Source organism: Littorina saxatilis, linkage group LG15 (assembly GCF_037325665.1).
Source record: "Littorina saxatilis isolate snail1 linkage group LG15, US_GU_Lsax_2.0, whole genome shotgun sequence".
NCBI lineage: Eukaryota > Metazoa > Mollusca > Gastropoda > Littorinimorpha > Littorinidae > Littorina > Littorina saxatilis.
Genome location: NC_090259.1, coordinates 36,275,991 through 36,283,852, shown reverse-complemented (window position 1 = coordinate 36,283,852; position 7,862 = coordinate 36,275,991). Strand labels below are relative to the sequence as shown.

The window sequence follows — 7,862 nt, the reverse complement described above, 5'->3', positions numbered from 1 at the left end:
CTCTTCTGACTTTCAATTGTTTGTTTCACAACTTCTGATGTTTTATATATATATATATATATATATATATATATATATATATATATATACATATATAGGCAAATATTTAAAAACAATCTCCTCAAAAGTTTTTGTGATGAATATATACCGAGCAACAAAAGAAACGCGAATTATTTTTCGATATTTTGATTTTATAAAACGCTGTTAATCTGAGAGTGACAATTTTCGGGATATAGATGCCCTATGCAGTCATGTGTAACAAAGCTGTTGTGTGAATATTTTCCCATTGCTGCTGTCTCAACGCACGGGACAAGCAGTTTACACGTGAAACACATGATGCGCGCTTACAGCACGTGCAAGCGGAGTAGGGGAAATCTCATGTGTGAGATGTGTTTACTGATGCATTAGTAATAAAAAGAGACCATGGCACGCTTACTGCCAGTCTAATTTTTGACAGTCAAGATGCCAAGATTGACACCAGAACAACGCGAGAGAGCATGCAGTGGATCGGATATCGGCTGGTGATGACCCAGAAGCAGTAGCAGTCGCTTTCAATGTGCATCTGTCAACAGTGTATCGCCTTCAGCAACGTTTTGTCAACACTGGAAGCACTGCTGATACACAGCGAAGTGGAAGACCTCGCGTTACCACACAGAGACAAGATCGCCAGATCCTGCGTCATCATTTGAGAAACCGATTCCATACAGCCAATGAAACAGCCAGGAACACCGTCGGTAATCACCAGAGACCCATTATAGTGGCCAGACAGTACGCCGAAGACTTGCTGAGCGAGACCTCCAAAACTGCCGTCCAGCTAGAGGACCAGTCCTCACTCAAAGACATCGCATGGCGCGCCAGCAGTGGGCCCAAGATCACCGTGATCAACTGGAACTGGAGACAATGGCGAAACATTCTGTTCACCGATGAGAGCCGTTACTGCATTAGTCATGTTGATGGGCGTGTCAGAGTGTGGCGAAGAAGAGGTGAACGCTATGCTGGTGACTGCGTCATGGAACACAATGCCCAGGGTGGACCAAACGTCATGGTCTGGGGTGGAATCGGCCTCAACCAATCCCTGGGACCTGTGTTTTTCAACAGTTTTGGTCCTGGTCGGGGAAACGGCATCACAGCACAGCGTTATATTGACCAGATCCTACAGCCTCATGTTGTGCCCTTTTTCCAGGCGCGCAGAAACTGTGTTCTGCAGCAAGATAACGCTCGCCCGCACACAGCCAAGGTCACCCAGGCCTTCCCGCAGCACAATAAATGTATTTATTCCCCCCTCTGCTTCTTTACCTCTGTAAACTTGTAGGGGTAGTTATTTTTCGATAATGACCCAGCAACCAAACAAATAACGACCCAGCAACAGCCTGAATCCTCGATAGTGCAATGGGTTGAGAAGCTGTTCTGTTTCGGTACTACTTTTTGCGACTGAAAAGTTCCGAACGCTCTAATGTACGAAGTATACATCTCTGGAGCAAACAATACAAACATACCGCATTTAAATTAACAACTACAGGCCTGAACACATGAATCTCCATATAAAATCCATGAGTTCGGTTGTTTTCTGAATCTAGATCAGACGTTCATCACAAGCAATTTCCCAAGGCAAGTAACTCATACTTTGTCTAGCGACAAGAGTAGTTCCCCTTCTTTTCACTCAGTTTCTTCGACAACAGACTGCAATCCGACGGTCAGTTTTCAACAATATTTCATTTAATAAACAGATCACACGCAACCAAATGCACACATCTCATCAATTTAAACAACATAAAGCGGTTTCATACACTATTTTCCCCAGAAAACTTAACTTCATACAGTTTTTAACGTTGGAACACGGGTGCAAAAGTTCGTCTGCTAGTCCCATTTGACGAAAGAACATTATCCTAACCGATACCAAAACATATACAGAACACACAATATCTGCCTTTGCCGCCACAGCAGAATAACAGCATATCTGTGTACTTGATTTTAGCCCAAAATAGGAAAACTGACAAGAAGTGTTAACAGAATGGAATGATTTGCACGGAACTATACAACCGCGCATTAATCGATCGCCTGCGTAGGTTGACTGGTTGAGAGAATAGGATTCGATCAAACTTTCGCAAAAAAATTCCTCTTTTCTTTGAATAACTGAAGAAAGGAGGAATAAAGAGGTTACACACCTCGTCTCAGTGATTATAAAAAATAATGGTCTCAGTTCGCGGTCATGAAAAAGCTCGCTAAAGCTCGCATTTTTCATGATCCGCTAACTTCGACCATTATTTTTAATAATCACTGAGACTCGGCATGTAACCTCTACATATTTATATATCCCATGACCTCCCTTCTTTGTCTCTGTTACTTCAGTATGGGTATATATATATGTTGTATTTTTATAGCTCAATAAATACATCATGGACTCCAAAAAATATATGATAGTGCAGATTCCGATTTGGGCAAAGAACTACTTTCCTCCCGACCTTTGACCTTGCGCCAAACAAATAGATTGTAATACACTCTTCATTGGTTTGCTGCTAAAGAGTTCTATCCGCAGTTTTATTAACCGTGCATAACACTAGTTTGAACAGTCGAACACTATCACAATGCCCATGGCTACAAACCAAAACAAAAACACGAGTACCCTCCCTTGCATCGAAGCAGACGACTGTTCGTGAGAGTCTGTCACACAGGTCTGTCAGCAGTGTCGGTGTGGGAACTGACAGAAGCTAGGGAGCACAGATAATAGAAGCCCTGTCACATAGACTAATCACACAATCAATACACATTTGGCTCATGTTTTAAATGACAGTTTCGAGTTTGTTAGTCAAACTCAAAGCAACAACACTGGTCTGGTGTCATGCGTAGCGGGACCGAGAAGCGTCCGTACTGCATGGTTTGGGGTGGCTTCGCTTCGTATCAAACATCGGCTGTTTCACGTATTTTGCGAGCAAGTCTACTCTTTTGCCTGGCTCTGCAGTAAGTCCACATTGGCGATGAAGGTATCCAAGAACTTAACATGTGTGCATTTTTCCGTAATCCAGTCATATTCCTTCAAAATGCAATCAATCGGCGGTGACAGACTTGGTGTCAGCAATTCGCGACTTCACCAACTTGGTCCCGTTTTCCTCACACCCATACCAGTTTAGGTTCATCCATGCAAACACACTCGCAAAACAGTTTATCACGTAGATACATTTCAAATAGGGAGCAAGTGGTTAAATCTAAACCTACATATTTGTTCCCTAAAATTTGCTTCTCTGTCAATAAGCCTGATTGTATAATAATACGTTCGAGAAAAACAACGTGGAATCGATTCTGAATCGAGTAAGCCAAATGGGTGCCAACCCGGTTTCGCCCGTTCTGCCGACCTGAAACGCAAAACAAAAGAATTGTGCGCTTCAACTAAATTGATTTCTATACGACTTCATTACTTTCTTGCAACTTATGAACCTTTACTTAAAGCTTTTAAATGGTCTAAAAGTAGTGTTACCGCGTACTTATCGATGCACTCATTCGTTTTATTTTTTTCAGCGACGGTCACTTAGTTTAAGGTTGCAAAAGGGCCAAGTCTCGCTGGCACCACTGTTTCACTCTCCACAGATCGCAAGAGTGCCGCTAGTAGTCTACACTTTGTGTTTGATGGTAGAATGGGATATACAGATTACAACACTCGTGGATTTTTATATGGCTTGTATTTCAGTCAAGACCCAGCGGGAATATCAATCGAGAGCCACTCGCCAGAGGCTCGTGTCTCCCGATGATATTCATCCGCTGGGTCTTGACTGAAATACAAGCCATATAAAAAACCACTCGTGTTGTAACCTATACATATATATAGCCTACACACACACACACACAAGCACGCACTCCCGAACCAGCTTAGTTCGCTTTAAAAATAATAAATGAAACAAGTCGCGTAAGGCGAAAATACATTTAGTCAAGTTAGCTGTCGAACTCACAGAATGAAACTGAACGCAATGCAACGCAGCAAGACCGTATACTCGTAGCATCGTCAGTCCACCGCTCACGGCATAGGCAGTGAAATTGACAAGAAGAGCGGGGTAGTAGTTGCGCTGGGAAGGATAGCACGCTTTTCTGTACCTCTCTTCGTTTTAACTTTCTGAGCGTGTTTTTAATCCAAACATATCATATCTATATGTTTTTGGAATCAGGAACCGACAAGGAATAAGATGAAAGTGTTTTTAAATTGATTCCAAAAACTTTATTTTGATAATAATGTTTATATATTTACTTTTTAGAGCTTGTTTTTAATCCGAATATAACATATTAATATGTTTTTGGAATCAGCAAATGATGGAGAATAAGATAAACGTAAATTTGGATCGTTTTATAAAAACCATATTTTTTTTACAATTTTCAGATTTTTAATGACCAAAGTCATTAATTAATTTTTAAGCCACCACGCTGAAATGCAATACCGAAGTCCGGGCTTCGTCGAACATTACCCGACCAAAATTTCAACCAATTTGGTTGAAAAATGAGGGCGTGACAGTGCCGCCTCAACTTTCACGAAAAGCCGGATATGACGTCATCAAAGACATTTATCAAAAAAATGAAAAAAAACGTCTGGGGATTTCATACCCAGGAACTCTCATGTCAAATTTCATAAAGATCGGTCCAGTAGTTTAGTCTGAATCGCTCTACACACACACACACACAGACACACACACACACGCACATACACCACGACCCTCGTCTCGATTCCCCCCTCTACGTTAAAACATTTAGTCAAAACTTGACTAAATGTAAAAAACATAGTCAACATCACCCAGGAAACCGCGTTTTAAATACACACAACACTTGAGCGGCACGGGTCACCATCATTTCCACTCTCAGAGTTTCTTAATTTCGTACAGGACAGGCAGTCGCTCTGGAACCGGTCTGGCGGCACTCTCAGTCTGAAACTCTCAATCCAGGACTAACATTCTCATTCCGTCAGACCCGCGGTGCTAAATTGAGAATGGTAGTCACTGTGATTGAGAGTGCAGGCGTGAGAATGGTAATGCCAGACCGGTACTAGGACGGGAGTGTTGGTGCCAGTGTAAACTACTAAAAGTAGAGATACACTTGAAGAGTCAGAGTGGTGGTGCCAGATCTGTGCTGGAGTGAGCACAGATCTGGCACCACCACTCTGACTCTTCAAGTGTATCTCTACTTTTACACTGGCACCAACACTCCCGTCCTAGTACCGGTCTGGCCTTACCATTCTCACGCCTGCACTCTCAATCACACAACCATTCTCAATCTAGCACCGGTCTGGCACTACCACTCTGACTCCGGCACGGGTCGGACACACCCACTCTGATTCCGGCACGGGTCGGACACACCCACTCTCGCTCTGGCACCAGTCGGGAACCTTTATTCTGGCACCACCACTGACGTGACCCGAACGCCGGCACGGATATGGCACCACCACTCTGATTCCGGCACGGGTCGGGCATACCCACTCTCGCTCTGGCACCACCAATCTCACGCTGGCATCACGCTCTTGGCACTGGCCGTTTTGCACGGGTCTGAATCCTCCATTTTCAGTCCACACCCACACGCACAGAGACACACACACACACACACGAACACAATTACATCATGATGCTGGTACCAGTCTTGCAGCGGTCTGGACACACGCGTACACAAGCACACAGAAATATTGACGGGAGTGGGATTTGAACCCGTGGACCTCAGAGCGATTATAATATTCATTTCACTGCCAATGTTCGTGGTTCCATGTGCGTGTGTGTGTTTGTGTGTGTGTCAGTTGTGTGGTTGCATGTGTGACGGTGTGTGTGTGTGTGCGTGTATGCGTGCGTGTGTGTTTGTAAAGCGGAGATTTGTATGACTTCCCCAATCATCCGACCTCTGCCTATGATTTTTCTAAATTGTTTTGGTAGTTTGTGTGTGTGTGTGTGTGTATGTGTGTGTGTGTGCCAGTCACGGTGTGTGTGTGTGTCAGTCTGTCTGTCTGCCTTCTGTCTGTTGGTCTGTGTGCGCGGCCTGCGCCAGTGTGTACAAGTGCGTGTTTGCTTTTGTCTGTATGTGTGTGTGTAGACCTATATGTGTGTATGTGTGTGCGTACGTGTGTGTATACGGTGTACTCGCGTGCGTGTCTGGGTGTGTGTCTTTCCGTCTGTCTGTCTGTTTATTCTGTGCGATGGAAGTGTGCTAGCTCCCGTGTGTGTGGAAGTCGTGTCAGTAAACAGTCTAATAACTAACTTGTAGGCCTGTATCAATTAAAAACAACAAGGGAGTAAGCGGGTAAAATAATGAATGAAAGTTGTGCTGGTGTTCCTATCTGTGTGCCAGTCGATATACAACTAAGAAATACAGTACACGCTACCGCTACCGCATGGGTAGGGGAGGGGGGGGGGGGATTAAATGCGTGAAGGGGGACCATTTGGCCTTCACTCCTTCTTAAAATACATTTCAGCATGAGGCCTTCACAAGAAAGTTATTAAACAGGCAGTTCATGCCTGATGGTTATCTACCGCCATACACACCTAGTATGAATCACCCCCCTGCCCTGGCGAACACCACTAAATAACGACCACCTGCCCTAAACGACCATCCCAGAGTCACACTCCCCCCCCCCCCCCCCAAAAAAAAAAAAAAAAAAACATAGCGACCACATGTCTATATAATGAGAACGTTCGGTTGCTCGTTATAGACAGGTTCCACTGTCAGTAGTTTGGCAGTAGCACACAAATACCAAAGAGAATGTCTCTCTTATGCCTACAACACTGATGATGCCATTGGTGCAATATTCAAAGCGTTATCATGTGTATGTTATTGATAATGTAAGTCCTTGCATTTAAAATTAGATGGGTATTCCAGAAAGTGACTATGACACTACTAACGAAAGGTCAGTTGCCAGATGCTGATGTCTTGGTTGTTGTTACTGTCAAGTGCAATGTGTCAGTGTGTGCATGTGTTTGTGTGTATGTCAATGTGTTTGTGCACATGTTTTTGCACATTTGTTTGTTTGCTTAACGCCCAGCCGACCACGAAGGGCCATATCAGGGCGGTGCTGCTTTGACATATAACGTGCGCCACACACAAGACAGAAGTCGCAGCACAGGCTTCATGTCTCACCCAGTCACATTATTCTGACACCGGACCAACCAGTCCTAGCACTAACCCCATAATGCCAGACGCCAGGCGGAGCAGTCACTAGATTGCCAATTTTAAAGTCTTAGGTATGACCCGGCCGGGGTTCGAACCCACGACCTCCCGATCACGGGGCGGACGCCTTACCACTAATTTCAGCACATCTTCGCGTTCATGTTTACTTGCTTGAACAACAAACAAACAAAACAATCAATACATTTAACCTTGCGTGAAAGTTTAAATTGAATAACCAAAAATTTTAAATATTTTTTCTGATTGCAAACCACTTAAAAAGTTAAAGACCCGAGAAACAAAATCAAGGTTGTGAAATGTCGTTCTTTTTAAAGAATAATTCTATCAGCGGAAATATGTATTCTGACTGATGAGTTTACATAATATACATTAAGGTGTGTGGGCATGCAAACATGTCCATGTCATGTGTGTCCAGATATACCGTGTCTTGTGATTTATCGCAGCAATGTGTTTTCCCTTTGTTTCTGTGGTTGCATTGTAAATACTGTTGTTGTTTTAATTGTACATGTACAGTAGTTTGAGCAGACGATCCCTGTTTAAGACACCTTAACAAAAATGTTATCATGAATTGCCTTTGATCATAAAAGCGAGTGTCTAGTTAGCATTGATCAGTCTTAGAAATGTAACTCTGTAGAGGTACTGTCAACGGAACCAGGAAGTGACATTTTTCATTAGTTGACGCAGTTATAGGAACTGGTCTATTAAAGAGTGTGCCCTTAAGCCAG

At 43.5% G+C, this 7,862-nt stretch overlaps 1 long non-coding RNA gene across 1 annotated transcript in view; it reads left to right on the top strand.

Annotated features, from left to right (window-relative positions):
- The window catches only part of LOC138949211 (uncharacterized), a 152,267-nt gene that overhangs the window by 104,083 nt on the left and 40,322 nt on the right, over positions 1-7,862 (top strand). The window lies entirely within an intron of this gene.